General features: G+C 49.6%; 3 long non-coding RNA genes across 8 annotated transcripts in view; all 3 read right to left on the bottom strand.

Annotated features, from left to right (window-relative positions):
- LOC136305186 (uncharacterized) overlaps positions 1 to 12,020 on the bottom strand; it is a 54,246-nt gene extending 42,226 nt beyond the window's left edge. Inside the window, exon 1 of the long non-coding RNA XR_010725124.1 lies at positions 11,870 to 12,020. This is a non-coding gene — a long non-coding RNA (uncharacterized lncRNA). The remainder of the gene's footprint in view (positions 1 to 11,869) is intronic.
- A 1,435-nt stretch (positions 12,021 to 13,455) lies between these two features.
- On the bottom strand, positions 13,456 to 16,683 carry LOC136305184 (uncharacterized). The gene is made up of 7 exons (XR_010725121.1): positions 16,407 to 16,683; positions 16,287 to 16,328; positions 16,027 to 16,196; positions 15,864 to 15,942; positions 14,699 to 15,786; positions 13,861 to 14,083; positions 13,456 to 13,699 (listed from the first exon to the last, which is right to left on the bottom strand). It is a non-coding gene; the product is annotated as an uncharacterized lncRNA (long non-coding RNA).
- An 844-nt stretch (positions 16,684 to 17,527) lies between these two features.
- Positions 17,528 to 21,222, bottom strand: LOC136305188 (uncharacterized). 6 transcript variants are annotated; one of them, XR_010725129.1, is made up of 6 exons: positions 20,958 to 21,222; positions 20,538 to 20,708; positions 18,965 to 20,184; positions 18,812 to 18,866; positions 18,679 to 18,721; positions 17,528 to 18,480 (listed from the first exon to the last, which is right to left on the bottom strand). It is a non-coding gene; the product is annotated as an uncharacterized lncRNA (long non-coding RNA). The 6 variants fall into 6 exon arrangements; XR_010725131.1 differs by lacking the exon at positions 20,958 to 21,222 and having other exon boundaries at positions 17,530 to 18,480; positions 18,965 to 19,140; positions 20,119 to 20,184; positions 20,538 to 20,898; XR_010725130.1 differs by lacking the exons at positions 20,538 to 20,708; positions 20,958 to 21,222 and adding an exon at positions 20,265 to 20,512 and having other exon boundaries at positions 17,530 to 18,480; positions 18,965 to 19,140; positions 20,067 to 20,184.
- Positions 21,223 to 21,534: the final 312 nt, after the last annotated feature.

Raw genomic sequence — 21,534 nt, 5'->3', positions numbered from 1 at the left:
TCCTGCACAGAGCTCTGTGTCCCGGAGTGGGCTTCTGCCACTTAGAATTCTGAACAGTGCACATTACTCCCAGAACCAAGCTCCCAGAAGCTGGAACCCTAACTGTCCTTGGAGTGCCCAATGTCTCCTAAAACCTGCCATTAGGAACTTAGGGGGTGAGTATAGCTTCCCACAGAAGAGAACCACTGTTCCTGCACAGAGTTCTTTGCCCGGAAGTGGGCTTCTGCCACTTAGAATTCTGAACACTGCTGCACTTCCCCCATAGCCAAGCTCCCAGAAGCTGGAACCCTAACTGTCCTGCGAGTGCCCAATGTCTCCTACAACCTGACATTAGGAACTTCAGGGGGTGAGTTTAGCTTCCCACAGAAGAGAGCCACAGTTCCTGCACAGAACTCTCGGCAACGGAGTGGGCTGCTAACTGATAATAATAAGTTCAGCACAGGACTTCTGCCAGATCCAATCATCCAGAAGCTGGAACCCTAACTGGCCTTGGAGCGCCAAATGTCTCCTACAACCTGACATTAGGAACCTGCTGGGGTGAGTTTAGTTTCCCACACAAAAGACCCACAGTTCCTGCACAGAGCTCTGTGTCCCAAAGTGGGCTTCTGCCACTTAGAATTCTGAACAGTGCACATTACTCCCACAACCAAGCTGTCAGAAGCTGGAACCCTAACTGTCCTTGGAGTGCCCAATGTCTCCTACAACCTGACATCAGGAACTTAGTCGGTGAGTATAGCTTCCCACAGAAGAGAGCCGCTGTTCCTGCACAGAGCTCTGTGCCCCGGAGTGGGCTTCTGCCACTTAGAATTCTGAACACTGCTGCACTTCTCCCATAGCCAAGCTCCCAGAAGCTGGAACCCTAACTGTCCTGCGAGTGCCCAATGTCTCCTACGACCTGACATTAGGAACTTAGGGGGGTGAGTTTAGCTTCCCACAGAAGAGAGCCACTGTTCCTGCACAGAGCTCTGTACCCGGGAGTGGGCTTCTGCCACTTAGAATTCTGAACAGTGTACTTACTCCCACAACCAAGCTGCCATGAAGCTGAAACCCTAGCTGCCCTTAGACTGCCAAACACCCCCTGCAAACTGACATCAGGAACTTGGAGGGGTGAGTTTAGCTTCCCACAGAAGAGAGCCAATGTTCCTGCACAGAACTCTCGGCCACGGAGTGCGCTGCTAACTGATAAAAATAAGTTCAGCACAGGACTTCTGCCAGATCCAAGCATCCAGAAGCTGGAACCCTAACTGTCCTTGGAGTGCCCAATGTCTCCTACAGCCTGACATTAGGAACTTAGTCGGTGAGTATAGCTTCCCACAGAGGAGAGCCACTGTTCCTGCACAGAGCTCTGTGCCCGGGAGTGGGCTTCTGCCACTTAGAATTCTGAACAGTGTACTTACTGCCACAACCAAGCTGCCATGAAGCTGAAACCCTAGCTGCCCTTAGACTGCCAAACACCTCCTGCAAACCGACATCAGGAACTTGGAGGAGTGACTTTAACTTCCCACAGAAGAGATCCACCGTTCCTGCACAGAGCTCTGTGCCCGGGAGTGGGCTTCTGCCACTTAGAATTCTGAACAGTGTACTTACTCCCACAACCAAGCTGCCATGAAGCTGAAACCCTAGCTGCCCTTAGACTGCCAAACACCCCCTTCAAACTGACATCAGGAACTTGGAGGGGTGAGTTTAGCTTTCCACAGAAAAGACCCACCGTTCCTGCACAGAACTCTCGGCCACGGAGTGCGCTGCTAACTGATAAAAATAAGTTCAGCACAGGACTTCTCCTAGATCCAAGCATCCAGAAGCTGGAACCCTTACTGGCCTTGGAGCGCCAAATGTCTCCTACAACCTGACATCAAGAACCTGCTGGGGGGAGTTTAGTTTCCCACAGAAGAGACCCACAGTTCCTGCACAGAGCTCTGTGCCCGGGAGTGGGCTTCTGCCACTTAGAATTCTGAACAGTGCACATTACTCCCAGAACCAAGCTGTCAGAAGCTGGAACCCTAACTGTCCTTGGAGTGCCCAATGTCTCCTAAAACCTGCCATTAGGAACTTAGGGGGTGAGTATAGCTTCCCACAGAAGAGAACCACTGTTCCTGCACAGAGTTCTTTGCCCGGAAGTGGGCTTCTGCCACTTAGAATTCTGAACACTGCTGCACTTCCCCCATAGCCAAGCTCCCAGAAGCTGGAACCCTAACTGTCCTGCGAGTGCCCAATGTCTCCTACAACCTGACATTAGGAACATCAGTGGGTGAGTTTAGCTTCCCACAGAAGAGACCCACAGTTCCTGCACAGAACTCTCGGCAACGGAGTGGGCTGCTAACTGATAATAATAAGTTCAGCACAGGACTTCTGCCAGATCCAATCATCCAGAAGCTGGAACCCTAACTGGCCTTGGAGCGCCAAATGTCTCCTACAACCTGACATTAGGAACTTAGTCGGTGAGTATAGCTTCCCACAGAAAAGACCCACCGTTCCTGCATAGAACTCTCGGCCACGGAGTGGGCTGCTAACTGATAAAAATAAGTTCAGCACAGGACTTCTGCCAGATCCAAGCATCCAGAAGCTGGAACCCTTACTAGCCTTGGAGCGCCAAATGTCTCCTACAGCCTGACATCAGGAACCTGCTGGGGGGAGTTTAGTTTCCCACAGAAAAGACCCACAGTTCCTGCACAGAGCTCTGTGTCCCAAAGTGGGCTTCTGCCACTTAGAATTCTGAACAGTGCACATTACTCCCACAACCAAGCTGTCAGAAGCTGGAACCCTAACTGTCCTTGGAGTGCCCAATGTCTCCTACAACCTGACATCAGGAACTTAGTCGGTGAGTATAGCTTCCCACAGAAGAGAGCCGCTGTTCCTGCACAGAGCTCTGTGCCCCGGAGTGGGCTTCTGCCACTTAGAATTCTGAACACTGCTGCACTTCTCCCATAGCCAAGCTCCCAGAAGCTGGAACCCTAACCGTCCTGCGAGTGCCCAATGTCTCCTACGACCTGACATTAGGAACTTAGGGGGGTGAGTTTAGCTTCCCACAGAAGAGAGCCACTGTTCCTGCACAGAGCTCTGTACCCGGGAGTGGGCTTCTGCCACTTAGAATTCTGAACAGTGTACTTACTCCCACAACCAAGCTGCCATGAAGCTGAAACCCTAGCTGCCCTTAGACTGCCAAACACCCCCTGCAAACTGACATCAGGAACGTAGAGGGGTGAGTTTAGCTTTCCACAGAAAAGACCCACCGTTCCTGCATAGAACTCTCGGCCACGGAGTGGGCTGCGAACTGATAAAAATAAGTTCAGCACAGGACTTCTGCCAGATCCAAGCATCCAAAAGCTGGAACCCTTACTGTCCTTGGAGCGCCAAATGTCTCCTACAGCCTGACATCAGGAACCTGCTGGGGTGAGTTTAGTTTCCCACAGAAAAGACCCACAGTTCCTGCACAGAGCTCTGTGTCCCGGAGTGGGCTTCTGCCACTTAGAATTCTGAACAGTGCACATTACTCCCAGAACCAAGCTGCCATGAAGCTGGAACCCTAACTGTCCTTGGAGTGCCCAATGTCTCCTACAGCCTGACATTAGGAACTTAGTCGGTGAGTATAGCTTCCCACAGAAGAGAGCCAATGTTCCTGCACAGACCTCTGTGCCCAGGAGTGGGCTTCTGCCACTTAGAATTCTGAACAGTGTACTTACACCCACAACCAAGCTGCCATGAAGCTGAAACCCTAGCTGCCCTTAGACTGCCAAGCACCCCATGCAAACTGACATCAGGAACTTGGAGGGGTGAGTTTAGTTTCCCACAGAAAAGACCCACCGTTCCTGCACAGAGCTCTGTGCCCGGGAGTGGGCTTCTGCCACTTAGAATTCTGAACAGTGCACATTACTCCCAGAACCAAGCTGTCAGAAGCTGGAACCCTAACTGTCCCTGGAGTGCCCAATGTCTCCTACAACCTGACACTAGGAACTTAGGGGGTGAGTATAGCTTCCCACAGAAGAGAGCCGCTGTTCCTGCACAGAGCTCTGTGCCCGGGAGTGGGCTTCTGCCACTTACAATTCTGAACACTGCTGCACTTCTCCCATATCCAAGCTCCCAGAAGCTGGAACGCTAAGTGTCCTGCGAGTGCCCAATGTCTCCTACAACCTGACATTAGGAACTTAGTCGGTGAGAATAGCTTCCCACAGAAGAGAGCCACAGTTCCTGCACAGAGCTCTGTGTCCAGGAGTGGGCTTCTGCCACTTAGAATTCTGAACAGTGTACTTACTCCCACAACCAAGCTGCCATGAAGCTGAAACCCTAGCTGCCCTTAGACTGCCAAACACCCCCTGCAAACTGACATCAGGAACGTGGAGGGGTGAGTTTAGCTTTCCACAGAAAAGACCCACCGTTCCTGCACAGAACTCTCGGCCACAGAGTGGGCTGCGAACTGATAAAAATAAGTTCAGCACAGGACTTCTGCCAGATCCAAGCATCCAGAAGCTGGAACCCTAACTGTCCCTGGAGTGCCCAATGTCTCCTACAACCTGACATCAGGAACTTAGGGGGTGAGTTTAGCTTCCCACAGAAGAGAGGCACTGTTCCTGCACAGAGCTCTGTGCCCGGGAGTGGGCTTCTGCCACTTAGAATTCTGAACACTGCTGCACTTCTCCCATATCCAAGCTCCCAGAAGCGGGAACCCTTACTGTCCTTGGAGTGCCCAATGTCTCCTACAGCCTGACATCACGAACTTAGTCGGTGAGTATAGCTTCCCACAGAAGAGAGCCACTGTTCCTGCACAGAGCTCTGTGCCCCAGAGTGGGCTTCTGCCACTTAGAATTCTGAACACTGCTGCACTTCTCCCATAGCCAAGCTCCAAGAAGCTGGAAACCTAACTGTCCTTGGAGTGCCCAATGTCTCCTACAACCTGACATTAGGAACTTCGGGGGGTGAGTATAGCTTCCCACAGAAGAGAGCCACTGTTCCTGCACAGAGCTCTGTGCCCCGGAGTGGGCTTCTGCCACTTAGAATTCTGAACAGTGTACTTACTCCCACAACCAAGCTGCCATGAAGCTGAAACCCTAGCTGCCCTTAGACTGCCAAACACCCCCTGCAAACTGACATCAGGAACTTGGAGGGGTGAGTTTGGCTTTCCACAGAAAACACCCACCGTTCCTGCACAGAACTCTCGGCCACGGAGTGCGCTGCTAACTGATAAAAATAAGTTCAGCACAGGACTTCTGCCAGATCCAAGCATCCAGAAGCTGGAACCCTTACTGGCCTTGGAGTGCCAAATGTCTCCTACAGCCTGACATCAGGAACCTGCTGGGGTGAGTTTTGTTTCCCACAGAAAAGACCCACAGTTCCTGCACAGAGCTCTGTGCCCGGGAGTGGGCTTCTGCCACTTAAAATTATGAACAGTGCACATTACTCCCAGAACCAAGCTGTCAGAAGTTGGAACGCTAACTGTCCTTGGAGTGCCCAATGTCTCCTACAACCTGACATTAGGAACTTAGTCGGTAAGTATAGCTTCCCACAGAAAAGACCCACCGTTCCTGCACAGAACTCTCGGCCACGGAGTGGGCTGCTAACTGATAAAAATAAGTTCAGCACAGGACTTCTGCCAAATCCAAGCATCCAGGAGCTGGAACCCTAACTGTCCTTGGAGTGCCCAATGTCTCCTAAAACCTGACATTAGGAACTTAGTCGGTGAGTATAGCTTCCCACAGAAGAGAGCCACTTTTCCTGCACAGAGTTCTGTGCCCGGAAGTGGGCTTCTGCCACTTAGAATTCTGAACACTGCTGCACTTCTCCCATAGCCAAGCTCCCAGAAGCTGGAACCCTAACTGTCCTGCGAGTGCCCAATGTCTCCTACAACCTGACATTAGGAACTTCAGGGGGTGAGTTTAGCTTCCCACAGAAGAGACCCACAGCTCCTGCACAGAGCTCTGTGCCCGGGACTGGGCTTCTGCCACTTAGAATTCTGAACAGTGTACTTACTGCCACAACCAAGCTGCCATGAAGCTGAAACCCTAGCTGCCCTTAGACTGCCAAACACCTCCTGCAAACCGACATCAGGAACTTGGAGGAGTGACTTTAACTTCCCACAGAAGAGATCCACCGTTCCTGCACAGAGCTCTGTGCCCGGGAGTGGGCTTCTGCCACTTAGAATTCTGAACAGTGTACTTACTCCCACAACCAAGCTGCCATGAAGCTGAAACCCTAGCTGCCCTTAGACTGCCAAACACCCCCTTCAAACTGACATCAGGAACTTGGAGGGGTGAGTTTAGCTTTCCACAGAAAAGACCCACCGTTCCTGCACAGAACTCTCGGCCACGGAGTGCGCTGCTAACTGATAAAAATAAGTTCAGCACAGGACTTCTCCTAGATCCAAGCATCCAGAAGCTGGAACCCTTACTGGCCTTGGAGCGCCAAATGTCTCCTACAACCTGACATCAAGAACCTGCTGGGGGGAGTTTAGTTTCCCACAGAAGAGACCCACAGTTCCTGCACAGAGCTCTGTGCCCGGGAGTGGGCTTCTGCCACTTAGAATTCTGAACAGTGCACATTACTCCCAGAACCAAGCTGTCAGAAGCTGGAACCCTAACTGTCCTTGGAGTGCCCAATGTCTCCTAAAACCTGCCATTAGGAACTTAGGGGGTGAGTATAGCTTCCCACAGAAGAGAACCACTGTTCCTGCACAGAGTTCTTTGCCCGGAAGTGGGCTTCTGCCACTTAGAATTCTGAACACTGCTGCACTTCCCCCATAGCCAAGCTCCCAGAAGCTGGAACCCTAACTGTCCTGCGAGTGCCCAATGTCTCCTACAACCTGACATTAGGAACATCAGGGGGTGAGTTTAGCTTCCCACAGAAGAGACCCACAGTTCCTGCACAGAACTCTCGGCAACGGAGTGGGCTGCTAACTGATAAAAATAAGTTCAGCACAGGACTTCTGCCAGATCCAATCATCCAGAAGCTGGAACCCTAACTGGCCTTGGAGCGCCAAATGTCTCCTACAACCTGACATTAGGAACTTAGTCGGTGAGTATAGCTTCCCACAGAAAAGACCCACCGTTCCTGCATAGAACTCTCGGCCACGGAGTGGGCTGCTAACTGATAAAAATAAGTTCAGCACAGGACTTCTGCCAGATCCAAGCATCCAGAAGCTGGAACCCTAACTGTCCTTGGAGTGCCCAATGTCTCCTACAGCCGGACATCAGGAACCTGCTGGGGGGAGTTTAGTTTCCCACAGAAAAGACCCACAGTTCCTGCACAGAGCTCTGTGTCCCAAAGTGGGCTTCTGCCACTTAGAATTCTGAACAGTGCACATTACTCCCACAACCAAGCTGTCAGAAGCTGGAACCCTAACTGTCCTTGGAGTGCCCAATGTCTCCTACAACCTGACATCAGGAACTTAGTCGGTGAGTATAGCTTCCCACAGAAGAGAGCCGCTGTTCCTGCACAGAGCTCTGTGCCCCGGAGTGGGCTTCTGCCACTTAGAATTCTGAACACTGCTGCACTTCTCCCATAGCCAAGCTCCCAGAAGCTGGAACCCTAACTGTCCTGCGAGTGCCCAATGTCTCCTACGACCTGACATTAGGAACTTAGGGGGGTGAGTTTAGCTTCCCACAGAAGAGAGCCACTGTTCCTGCACAGAGCTCTGTACCCGGGAGTGGGCTTCTGCCACTTAGAATTCTGAACAGTGTACTTACACCCACAACCAAGCTGCCATGAAGCTGAAACCCTAGCTGCCCTTAGACTGCCAAGCACCCCCTGCAAACTGACATCAGGAACTTGGAGGGGTGAGTTTAGTTTCCCACAGAAAAGACCCACCGTTCCTGCACAGAGCTCTGTGCCCGGGAGTGGGCTTCTGCCACTTAGAATTCTGAACAGTGCACATTACTCCCAGAACCAAGCTGTCAGAAGCTGGAACCCTAACTGTCCCTGGAGTGCCCAATGTCTCCTACAACCTGCCATTAGGAACTTAGGGGGTGAGTATAGCTTCCCACAGAAGAGAGCCACTGTTCCTGCACAGAGCTCTGTGCCCGGGAGTGGGCTTCTGCCACTTACAATTCTGAACACTGCTGCACTTCTCCCATACCAAGCTCCCAGAAGCTGGAACGCTAAGTGTCCTGCGAGTGCCCAATGTCTCCTACAACCTGACATTAGGAACTTAGTCGGTGAGAATAGCTTCCCACAGAAGAGAGCCACAGTTCCTGCACAGAGCTCTGTGTCCAGGAGTGGGCTTCTGCCACTTAGAATTCTGAACAGTGTACTTACTCCCACAACCAAGCTGCCATGAAGCTGAAACCCCAGCTGCCCTTAGACTGCCAAACACCCCCTGCAAACTGACATCAGGAACGTGGAGGGGTGAGTTTAGCTTTCCACAGAAAAGACCCACCGTTCCTGCACAGAACTCTCGGCCACGGAGTGGGCTGCGAACTGCTAAAAATAAGTTCAGCACAGGACTTCTGCCAGATCCAAGCATCCAAAAGCTGGAACCCTTACTGTCCTTGGAGTGCCAAATGTCTCCTACAGCCTGACATCAGGAACCTGCTGGGGTGAGTTTAGTTTCCCACAGAAAAGACCCACAGTTCCTGCACAGAGCTCTGTGCCCCGGAGTGGGCTTCTGCCACTTAGAATTCTGAACAGTGCACATTACTCCCACAACCAAGCGGTCAGAAGCTGGAACCCTAACTGTCCTTGGAGTGCCCAATGTCTCCTACAACCTGACATTAGGAACTTCGGGGGGTGAGTTTAGCTTCCCACAGAAGAGAGCCACTGTTCCTGCACAGAGCTCTCTGCCCCAGAGTGGGCTGCTACCTGATAAAATTAGGTTCAGCACAGGACATCTGCCAGATCCAAGCTCCCAGAAGCTGGAACCCTAACTGTCCTTGGAGTGCCAAATCCATCCCATAAACTGACATCAGGAGACTTATGGGGGGAGTTAAGTTTCCCACAGAAAAGACCCACTGTTCCTGCACAGAGCTCTGTGTTCGGGAGTGGGCTTCTGCCACTTAGAATTCTGAACAGTGCACATTACTCCCAGAACCAAGCTCCCAGAAGCTGGAAGCCTGGCTCCCCTTGGACTGCCAAATGGCTCCTTAAAACTGACAATCTGAACCAGAGAGGTATATTTACTTTCCCCAGAAAAGCGGCCACCGTTCCTGCACAGAGCTCTGTGCCCCGGAGTGGGCTTCTGCCACTTTCAATTCGGAACACTGCTGCACTTCTCCCATATCCAAGCTCCCAGAGGCTGGAACCCTAACTGTCCTTGGAGTGCCAAATGTCTCCTACGACCTGACATTAGGAACTTAGGGGGTGAGTTTAGCTTCCCACAGAAGAGACCCATTGTTCCTACACAGAGCTCTCTGCCCTGGAGTGGGCTGCTACCTGATAAAATTAAGTTCAGCACAGGACATCTGCCAGATCCAAGCTCCCAGATCCTGGAACCCTAACTGTCCTTGGAGTGCCAAATCCATCCCATAAACTGACATCAGGAGCCTGCTGGGGTTAGTTTAGGTTCCCACAGAAAAGACCCACCGTTTCTGCACAGAGCTCTGTGTTCGGGAGTGGGCTTCTGCCACTTAGAATTCTGAACAGTGCACATTACTCCCAGAACCAAGCTGCCAGAAGCTGAAACCCTAGCTGCCCTTAGACTGCCAAACACCTTCTGCAAACTGACATCAGGAACTTAGTCGGTGAGTATAGCTTCCCACAGAAGACACCCACCGTTCCTGCACAGAACTCTGTGCCCGGGAGTGGGCTTCTGCCACTTGCAATTCTGAACACTGCTGCACTTTACTCCCAGGTCCAAGCTGTCAGTAGCTGCAACCTTGGCTCCCCTTAGACTGCCAAATGACTGCAACCGAGTTGCACATAGTGAACAGCACAGAAAAAAGAAACAACACGGATGTGAACGTCCAGAAAATCTAACTGTTAAGTAAGAACCATCTGTAAGCATCACTGTTTATTAACTATTGCTACCATTGTCTGTATACAGCTGTATGTTGCTTCTATAAAGACATAAGTGTGTGGAATATATGTGTTCCTAGAGTTAGAATTCAATTTGTTTTGATAAGTTTATGATATGGGGATAAGACATAGAATGCCCTAGGGTGAGTTTAAGCCGCTTGTATCCCCAGTCGCTTGTTCTGGACCTTTAAGACTGATTTTGAGAGCTAAGCAAGGAAAGAAAATGGTTGCAGTTTGTTTTAAGAAAACGACTTTCACTCCTCTGAATACCCTCTCTCGTATATTCAGCTCAAGCACAGACAGACTGCAGCACAAAGATGTGCTTTGCTCTTGGTTTCAGCTAGTTAGGGCAGAGAAGTTCCCTCGCTATTTGTTTTCCTTTTTCTTAGGACTGTTTAAACCTGCTGCAGACTGAAAAACCCAGAGCAGCGCCGAGAGCTGGCACCTGCAGCCCACGGGGCCTGCACCTGAGCATTTTATCAACACCAGAACAGCTGATAAGAGACCAAAAGAGCTCAGCTACAGCCCACAGCAAAGACTTTCTGAAGTTACCATCTCGCTTCAAAACAACAAAAAGTTTTATTATTTCATATTATTCATTCTTTATGCTTGTGACCACTTTGTTTGTTAAATAAATAGGTTTTCCCACTTTTCTCCAAAGAAGTTCTTTGCAAAAGCAGTTTAAAAGAATGAGACTGTTTAGGTTTACTTTCCAGAAGAACCCCATTCAAAGGTTTCCTCCCAAATTTACCCTAAACCTCGACAGCAACAAACAAATCAAACTACACAACAAAGAAGTCACAAATAAACTTCAATTAAAAACACCAAAACAAATAATTCCTAACTCAAGAAACCCATAAACCTCAAACCATCAAAACAAAAATACCACTTATAAATACACACAAAACCAAAAAAATCAATGTAACTATAAACAATACCTTTCAAATTATCCATAAGTATAAAACATATACTGCAATCAAACAAGCCAAATAAATTAACCCCTCTACTATAATAAACAATAGTCCAATTACAAATATTAGGAAACACAAAAAAATTACCTACATTCCACTACCTCAACCCACCAAAACAAACACTACATACTCACCATGATAAAAGCCACCGCTAAATAAATAACCTCCCCTATACCTCACACTACAGCCACTTCCACCATTGTAAACCTTAGAAAACATTTCCTTTAAAAATACAATATCTCACCAAAAAAAAAAATTTCAACAATAAAACTCAGTTCTAAAACAATCTGATCGACATGTAAACTAAGAAACCTACCATGAAATAAATAGACCGTATCCCTTAGCATACACCATCTACAAACAAAATAAAACTACACAAAAAATTATTGAAAACCACCTTAAAACAACTAAACAGAAAAAAACTTTTAAAAATATTAAAATTGCATCTAACAAAACCTCCACCGGCCAGGCTGGCCCTAGGTAATCTGAATCCCTACATACAATAAACAAAAACAAAACCCCAATCGCACGTATCAGAAGCCTATTTAAAAAAAAAAAAAAAAAAAAAAAACTACTTAAATTAATTCTACCTCAAATACAAACAAACCCATCCATACAGTTACCTTCCCTCAAAAACCAAATTACAGGCAATAAATAATACCAAAAAATAACATGAAACACTATGTACCACCAAAGAATGCAATATTGAATAAAAGCACCATATAAGTAATAAAGTAATAAAAGCACCGCATAGAAGTACCACTATTTATTAAAATCCCAGGTGAAGGGGGATTCCCCCAGTTTGAACACAGACAATAAAAGGAGTTTCTTTCCTCAATTTAAACTCTTTTGTCCTCAAAACCCCCTTTTTTTTTTTTCTAGGGACGCCAGGGAAGGATTGGGAAGACAAAATTGAAAGGGAAAAGGAGAAAAGTCCCCCCTACAAATCCACACCGGCTCACCTGCTCCTGCTGCCCGGCACAAAGGTTTGTCCCTCGGCATCTCCTGAAGCAATACTCCATATCCGAGGGTTCCCCCAAACTCTGTAAGACGAGCTCGCCATCATCCCGTAAGACACTCCAGAGAGCCTCGCAGAAGCTGCTCCCTCCGGCAGCTCCACACTAGACTGAGCTGAGGCTCCCCGCGTAAGCAGCTCGGGCAGGAGCCACCTGCCCCTCATTATCCTTTACAGCTCACGCCTGCGGCTGCTCTGTCCCCTCGTTATCCTAACAGCTCACGCCTGCAGCTGCTGCCAGCCCGAGGGTGAGGGCGGGGCAGAGGGAACTTGCTGCAGACATTTCACTGTTTGCACCGACACACTGGGGCACCGGGCTTTGCTTGCTAGGGATAAGCAAAAATTAAAGAGTTGACTTTTCTTGTTGTCATCATCCTTGAAGAAAGGAAAAATATATCAGGACTCGTGTGACTTCTCTGTGAACACAAAGTGCAAGGAACTTGGGAGGGGGAGGTCTTAAAACAACACCGGTTTCCTATAGCAGCAGCTGCTTTTGGTGCACACTGAAGCTTCTCTAGGCTTGTTTCAACGCTCTGCAGCAGTTAAGAGAGTACCACCTATTTAGGGGATACTGTAAAAGCTTTAGCTTTTCTAGAGATTTTCTCACCCCTTAAAACTGTATTTTATATTTCTATTTTTGTTACTTATATTTTTCTATTTTTGTATTTATTTAATTTGTGTTGACTTGTTTATTTTTTAAACTATATGAAATCATTTACCTAACACATCAGAACCACAATGAATTAAAATTAAATTAGCCTCGTTTTCTAAGGGGTAAAGATTTAATTTTTATTTAATAATGTTGGTATGTTTTCTCTGTCATTGTTTTTTCTTGGGGGGCAGTGTTTGTAGGGGCTTTTGTTTTGGTTTTTGTTTTTCTGTTTGCTTTGTTTTGGAGTTCTTTGTTAATAAACAAAGAGGTTCAGAGAGGCACAAAATAAAATGTCAACTTTGTTTTATTGCTACCTCTGAAATACAACTCGACACCAAGTTATTGCTGGTAATACTGTGTATGGGTAGAATGAGACCTGTTAAGGGGTTGAAAGGAAAAAAGTGGCAGCATGGTGCTGAATAGCTCCTGCTTTACCAACATGAATTTGGAAAATTTCCTTGGAAATGTGCCCTACAATGTACAAAAACTCCAATTAGGATGGAAAACTGGAAAAAAAAATATATTCTCTTACTAGAATCAGAGAGAGAAAAAACATCAAATAAAAGGAAGAAATAACATCTAAATCCCAGCTTGCCTGGAAAACAAGCTTAGGCATTTCTAATACTGCAAACTTTTGGAACAGTCATCAAGTTGGTGGAAGTTCATGGAACAACAAATTTAAATCTGCTTCCTCTGCTCTAAGTTTAAAGGGAAGTGGAAATTCAACAGGTCCAGCTACTCCTATCCAAGAATGATCTGTGTTTTGTGGGAGTAACAATGCAAAGAAACTCGAATCTTACTTGTATTTGACATCGGAAACTCTCAGCAGAGTTGGGAAGTTTCAGTGGAACAAAAGCACCACACTTCCTGCAATAACAAAATTGGACTCGGCAAGTCAGGAATTTTATTTACACATCCACGGACGAGGAGGGGGATGACACCAGGAATACACTCCAGCTGAAAGCAAGGATTTATTGGAAAAGGCAGGAAATCAAACTGACAGTCTCTGTCCAGTTATGGCCAGGCAATTATCCAGGAGTCAGAAAGAAAAGTGGGAACCTTGGACTGGGATAAGGCCTTCCAGTGGCTTCACTTCCTACTGGCTCTCTCCTTTTTGCCCACAACCTGCAAGAGGAAAAACAACAGGAATAAAGTCTCAAACAGGATGGCCTTGGTCCAGGCAGACTGAAATGCAGCTCCCAGGGAGGGAGGCCAGGCTGTGCCTCGGGGAGCTCCGGGAATCTGGGATTGCCCGTGGGATTCAAGGGCTGGAAAAGCACACCCACCTGCCAGGTTCAGTGCTGGGACAGAGCAAGGCCGGGGCTCGGGGGCAGCAGTTAGAGCTGGGACTGCAGGAGAACACCCCAAACCCGGGTTAAACATCCGGCACGACACGCAGCACGCTCCGGGAGAAACTCGGGCGGGAGAAGCCCCGGGATGCTCCACGTTCCTTGCCCTTGGCAGCTGTGCCAGGGCCTCCCTCAGAATGCTGACCTCACCGTGCAGCTCCTACAAAACAGGAGAACTTATGGGAATCGCCCAGAATCCCTGGACTTCCAGTTATTAAGAACCACAGCTGCAGCGAAAGGTGTACAAACTCTACTGCAAACCAGTAGGTCTGAGGAGACACAGGACTTTATTCCAGAGGTGGCATGTTGGTGTTACTACTTTAAGCTCCTGCCGCTAGAACATATTTGTACCATAAATTCATTATTGAGGCAGCTAAATTGAAATTAGATTTTTTACAGTAAAGTCAGCCAAAAAAGAGAGTCTCAAAAATAGGATATAGGCCGCACAGTTATTCAAAAAAAAAGTTCTCATTCATGAGCATAACCTGCCAGCCTCTCATGTTTTCAGTCCTTACCATTTATTTTTACCAAGGTGATGATTAAAACCTTGTCAAAAGCTCAAAAAAAAAAAAAAAAATCCAGGACAAGGCAGGTGTTTTCCCAAGTACCCTCAGTGTGGAGCTGTGTCAGCCACAAGTGTTTGCTCCCTCAGCCCAGCCCGGAGCAGGCTCCAGCTGCTGCCCAGGGGGGTTACCAAGGGACTCACCTGTTTGAAGCTGTAAACGCAGGTGGCCTGCACTGGAGTGCCAAAAAATGTGAAATGTGTGACTCTCACCTTGAATAGCGATCGATCTTCTCAGGGGAGCCCCTCACCCAGGATGGGGGGCTCTGCCACACATTTCATCCCTCTGCATCTGAAACAAAGTCAGGACAACAGTCAGAGTGCTGCAGGATACCTTGACAGCTCCACACATCTTGTGGCAATCTAGGAATACCCTCTACAGTCTAACCACACCCCACATCACAAATTTCAAGCCCCCGGCACTATTACCCTCGTACCCCTACACCCAGACTGAGCAGCAAGGCAGAGCAGCTCCGGGCCAAACACACACCAACACCCGTGACACAGCACAGGACAAACGAGGGGACACAACAGGGACAGAAAACTCTGGGCAAGAAGAATGACCCTGAGGGTCCAAAGAACTTGGAATGAGATGACCGAGGTGAGACGGAAGGTGAGCTGGCCAGGCTCAGAGAACCCTGCAGGAACAAGATGCCATCGGGATGACTTATCCCAAGAAACACAGAGATGGATGCCCGAGAATCCTACGGTCAGAATCCTCCACCTGTCTTTGCATTCTCACAAGACCTAACCCGCCGGAATGGATCAGGGCGGTGCACGGCTGTCAATACAGCTCAGAACAAGACCTGAAAAGGCATTGGACTGGATGCTTGTGAAGAGAGATGGATTCTGATGAGTGTCCGAGCAGCTGAGGCAAAGGCACCCGGCTGAGGAGCACAGAGATCAGAAATGCTAAGACTGATGCCAGGGGTTTTGACAGGCCCCTGAAAGGACTAAAGGAAAAGACAAGACACCAAACAGACAGAGTGCACAACAGACAAGTGACACAACACACACCAGGACTGCTCTGCCCTGCACACCTCAGCACTGACATGAAAAATGAGACTTTTCCTTCACGTAGCCTAAGGGGTCACATCTTGGTGCCCCCAACTCCAAATCTGACTTAAAAAACCCCTCCCGGTGATCCCTGCCCTGGCATCCTGCTTTCATCCCCTCTGTGAGCCATCACCCTCCACTTATCTCTCAGGCATCCAGGGAGGCAAATCCCTGCCAGGTCCAAAGAAGGCCGCCTCTGCCTCAGGAAAATTCCTGCTGTCGCTGGGCTGTTGTCTCTTAGTCAGCTACAACAAAGAAAACCAAACATGAATGCGTGATCTTAGCAGCCCATCACCCAAACCCCGACAATTCTGCTACTCACTGTCTCCTAAGCTTGCCTGTGTCCTCGGCCCCGCGCTTCAGCTGCGCTCAGAGGCCAACGCCGGCGTCGCAGGGTCTGCCTGGGTAAAGAGCAGACAAGGTGACGTGGCAGCGCTGGAACTTGAGGGGACCCTCCCTCCTCCTCCTTCTCCTCCCTGACTCACCTCAACTCCTCGGCCGTTATCCAAGCCTACCTGGATGGGGCCTTCACAAGGAGAAGATCAAGGCTCCATCACAGACTCCTGGAATGCTCCCGGAGGGCTCACGGGTGAGGTGACGCGGGTCTGTCGTCCCGTTGGTGAGAGGGGAGCTCGGCCTCCTGCGAGTGGACTCCCTAAAACACACAATAACGGAGGCTTAGAGTTGCACCAGCGAGTGAGGCTTGAACAATAGCAACGGCTTCTGTCCACGAGTCACTGCTCACCTCGCCCACGTCAGCTTGACTGCTGAGATCCGGCTTCACCACCTAAAAATAAAGACAAAGAACAGAGCTGTAACACAGCCATCATTTACACCTCCCCTGCAAACAGAAACAGGGACTGACCTTCTCAGGGGAGCCCCTCACCCAGGATGGGGGGCTCTGCCACAGATTTCATCTCTCTGCATCTGAAAGAAAGTTCGGACAAAAGTCAGAGTGCTGCAGGATACCTTGACAGCTCCACACATCTTGTGGCAATCTAGGAATACCCTCTACAGGCCTACTACACCCCACATCACAAATTTCAAGCCCCCAGGACTATTACCCTCGTACCCCTACACCCAGACTGAGCAGCAAGGCAGAGCAGCTCCGGGCCAAACACACACCAACACCCGTGACACAGCACAGGACAAACGAGGGGACACAACAGGGACAGAAAACTCTGGCAAGAAGAACGACCCTGAGGGTCCAGAGAACTCGGAATGAGATGACCGAGGTGAGACGGAAGGTGAGCTGGCCAGGCTCAGAGAACCCTGCAGGAACAAGATGCCATCGGGATGACTTATCCCAAGAAACACAGAGATGGATGCCCGAGAATCCTACGGTCAGAATCCTCCACCTGTCTTTGCATTCTCACAAGACCTAACCCGCCGGAATGGATCAGGGCGGTGCACGGCTGTCAGTACAGCTCAGAACAAGACCTGAAAAGGCATCGGACTGGATGCTTGTGAAGAGAGATGGATTCTGATGAGTGTCCGAGCAGCTGAGACAAAGGCACCTGGCTGAGGAGCACAGAGATCAGAAATGCTAAGACTGATGCCAGGGGTTTTGATAGGCCCCTGAAAGGACTAAAGGAAAAGACAAGACACCAAACAGACAGAGTGCACAACAGACAAGTGACACAACACACACCAGGACTGCTCTGCCCTGCACACCTCAGCACCGACATGAAAAATGAGACTTTCCCTTCATGTAGCCTAAGGGGTCACATCTGGGACATCCCCAGCTCCAAACCCGACTCAAAAAATCCCTCCCAGTGATCCCTGCCCTGGTACCCCACTTTCATCCCCTCCCTAGTTCCGAGCCCTCCACTTATCTCTCAGACGTCTGGGGAGGTGAATCCACGCTGGGCCCCAAAGAGGGCCGCCTCTCCTTCAGGGAAATTCCTCCTGTCACTGGGCTGCTGTCTCCTAGTCAGCTACAATAAAGAAAACCAAATACCAAAGCATAATCTTAGCTGCACATCAGCCAAAAACCAGCAGCTCTGCTACTCACCGTCTCTTAAGCAGCACCGGGTCCTCGGGCCCCGTGCGTGCTTCAGCTGAGCTCGGAGGCCGACGCTCGCAGCGCCAAAGCCTTAGAGGCGTTACTGGCACCGAGCCCACCCACCGTGGCCTCCATTAGGGCTGTGAGCATCCCCGGTTAGAGCAGGACAGGAACGCAGGGTGGACATCCCCGGTGAACCTCAACCCTGTGGACTCTGCCCCACCACTGTCACTTCCTGCCTGGCCCTAGCTTAGGGTTACTGCCTGCACCTCTCAGGACTTCTGGCCTTGTCTTGCGTTAGGATTGCTGCCGGCAGCTGCTCTCAGGGAAACAGTGTTGGCAGCAGCGCTGTGAGGGCCGGGATGCCTGTACTCTGACTTGTATCCTAGGCTGTACCCCCGATTTTCACTGTGTGTTCTCTAGACCTCGAGTCCTTTACTTCTCAAGCCCTCCTTCAGCCTCTGTGTGCCACTGTAAACTCCCCCTGCTGAACCCTACTAACCCTACGCCTTGCAACTGGCATTGCTCCTAATCAGGACACTCCTGGGCCAGGAATCCCCTGCTGCAGCCTAACCCTGTGGACTCTAAAAGAAGGCCAACAATGTGAAGCTCCCTAGAACATGGAGATGGGTCAGAACTGCCCCGCCCAGCAAAGGCTCTGGTGATGCTGAGGAGAAACCCTCACCCTTTACTTTTGAAGGGACCACCCCACTAGGGCCTTCTCTTCTAAGGTAACTTTAAATCACCTCCCGGGACTGAAAAGGTTTTTTCCCTTCTCCTGACCACCAGCCCCAACACTTAGCTTTTGGAACACGAGTGGAACGTCCGTCCTCGACAGAAATGAACATGTCGGCACCGCAGACGTCGACGTGTTCTCAGCATCCGCTTTGGGGCTGCCATATCCAGACTTTGTCTCCGCACCTCCTCGCGCTACCTAGGATCACAAAACAGGAAATGTGACTATCCCCCTCCAGAAGAGTAATCCCCAGGGCTCCTCTGCACCGCTGCCCCAGCTCCCCCTCAGATCTTCACTCCGCTCCAGAGGCTGACAGGAGTGGACCCAGCAAAAGGAAAAAGTAAATGCTGAGCACATCGCTCACCTATGGGTCACCCTGCCTAAAGGGCAACTCACCGGCTCTCTCTATTCCTTAGCACGCCTGGGACAGCAGTGGCACCTGCAAAGAAACAAAAGAAGCAAAAAATCATGCTGAGTTACTGTGAAACAGCAACCTCCCCAGTCTGACTGAAGCATGCCACAAGTATACCTTAATGCTGCACCCATCTGGCCTCTGGGGCCAGCACATCTGGCAAGGGGACAACCTAAAGTAAAAAAAAAAAGAACAGTGAATGCTTAGAGTTGCACCAGCAAGTGAGACTTGAACAATAGCAACTGCTTCTGTCCACCAGTCACTGCTCACCTTGCCCACGTCAGCTTGACTGCTGAGATCCAGCTCCACCTCTGGGAATTCCTTGCTGTCACCAGACTGCTGTCTCTTAGTCAGGTACCATAGAGAAAACCAAATGCTGATGTACAATCTCAGCAGATCTGTTGGCCGGTCAGTGAGGGGGTCTCCCTGTAATACCAGTGGACCACCTAAAACACACAAACAATAATGGAGGCTTACAGCTGCACCAGAAACACCACTACCCTGACCACACAAATACATGAATACTAGAAAAGAAAAAAACAAAAAATAATGCAGCAAAAAAAGCCAACTCTTATTACTATAAGTCCAACTACCAAATATAATAAAAATAACCCCCATGTCCAATCCCCTCAAAAAACCTTCAAAATATATACCTGCAACCCCCTCAATCCTAAAACTAAAAGATCCATTCAACTATAAACAGCATCTCCCAAATTTTCCATAATTATAGAACACACACTAAAACCAAACAAGCTAAATAAATAAATCCCTGTAATACAATAAACAATAATTGAATTATAAATATTAGAAAACCCTAATAAATTAGCTACATCACACTACCCCAAACCCATCAAAACAAATACTACACACTCACCATAATAAAAACCACCACCAAATAAATAAAAACCTCCTTTACATCTCACACTACAGCCAATTACACCATTGTAAACCTTAGAAAACACACCCTCAAAAAACACTGTATCTCACCAAAAACAATTCAACAAAACTCAGTTCAAAAATACTCTGACCGACATGTAAACTACAAAACCTAACACGAAAAAGAAACCATATCTCTCACCATACACCATCTACAAACAAGATAAAGCTACACAATAAATCATTCAAAGCCACTAAACAGAAAAAATAGCCCTACCCAACTTGAATCCCTACATATCACACACAAAACCCCAATACCACGTATCAGAAGTCTAGCAAAAAAAGCTACTTAAATTAATTCTACCTCAAATACAAACAACCCCTCCAACAAAGTTATCCTCACTCAAAAACCAAATTACACATAACATCAAAAATCAGACAAAACACTACACGCCACCCAAGAGCATAATACTTAATAAAAACCACATAGAAATACCACAACTCATTAAAAATCCAGGTGGAAAGTTTTCTTCAGTTTGAATACTGACAACCACAGAAGAAGAGTTTCTTCACTGAATTTGAACTCCTTTTCTCTCCATAACTCCTTTTATTTCCTGGGAGCACCACAGAGAAATTAGTAAGACAAAGCTGCAAAGAAAAAAAAAATATCCCCTACAAACCCATGCTGGCTTACCTGCTACTGCTGTCCGGCACAAAGAAACCCCCCACACCCACGTGCTCCTGCAGGCGCTGTAAGAAGCTTTCCCACCACCGCAGAAACCACGCTGAGCTCCTCACGGCCCGATGCCAAAGTGAACTCGGGCTCCTCTATTAAACCGCCCCCGGCTAGAACCGGCCCCTCATTATCCTTTACAGCTTACACTTGTGGCGGCTCTGCTGCCCTCCTCATCCTGACGGTCACACCTGGGGCTGCTCTGTCCCCTCACCATCCTGTGACAGCTCTCACCTGCAGCTGCTGCCAGTCCGAGTGTCGGGGCAGGGGAAGAGGGGACTTGTGCTCATCCCCGGAGAATTCGTTGTCCGCACCTGACGCGCTGGGGCACCGGGCTTTCCTTGATAGGGATAACGACCCCTCTTCTCCTGCACGTGCCCAAGGCTGAAACTGGGATTCCACCTCCTAAATTCCGTATGTGTGAGGGTCATAATCCCCAAGGAAATCCCCCCGCAATCGTTACCCTCCATTTACAATTTTTCCTTTGGAATCGTTGCTAACTTGTCTTTCTGTGCAAGGGTTCCAAACGTTCATTGGGAGTTCAGTAGCCGGGTTGGTTTGTTTATAACTTAGCTGACAATCCCAGGCTAAATCCAAACACCCAGAGATACAGGGAAATATGGAGACAGTTTATAAATATTGCCCAACCCTTACCCTGAATTCTTCATCACACATCCTCGGAGCAGATTTACTCCATCCTTTCTTCCCAGCAGCAGCTCTCCAGCACAAATCTCACTTCTCACAACTGTTTCTTCCCACAAACCAAACAGAAATCTACTACGAGGCGAGGCGGGGAGGGGCGAGGCCGGTCTCGGGGCAGAGCCCCCGGGCCCTCAGGGCGGGCCGGGGGGACCGGAGCAGAGCCCGGGCCGGGTTGGAGCCGGAGCCGGTCTGAGGGCGGAGGCCCCGGGCCCTCAGCGCGGGCCGGGGGGCGGGGGCGGTTCCCAGGGCCCGCTGTCCAATCAGCACTGCCGATGCCTCAGCGAGCCCGCCAATCGCGGGGATTCAAAAGGGTGGCGGAAGTAGCTGCTGCTCTATGGGCTCGGTGAGGAACGCCCCGGTGGGGTCCCGGCGCCGTGCACTTGGGACCCGCCCCGCGCCCCTGAAGCCGCGCCCCCGGTACTGCCCGGCCCCGGCTGCCTCCGGGCCCCGCCTCACAGAGCCCCGGCTCCGCCCCGGCTCCGCCCCGAGCCCGCCCCGGCTCCGCCCCTGCTCCACCCCGAGCCCGCCC

The sequence above is a fragment of the Chamaea fasciata genome, unplaced genomic scaffold, assembly GCF_029207755.1.
Source record: "Chamaea fasciata isolate MVZ Bird 193981 ecotype frontalis unplaced genomic scaffold, bChaFas1.0.hap1 SCAF_304, whole genome shotgun sequence".
Taxonomy (NCBI): Eukaryota; Metazoa; Chordata; class Aves; order Passeriformes; family Sylviidae; genus Chamaea; species Chamaea fasciata.
The sequence above is the reverse complement of the archived record's forward strand: the minus strand, read 5'-3'. Positions and strand labels throughout refer to the sequence as shown.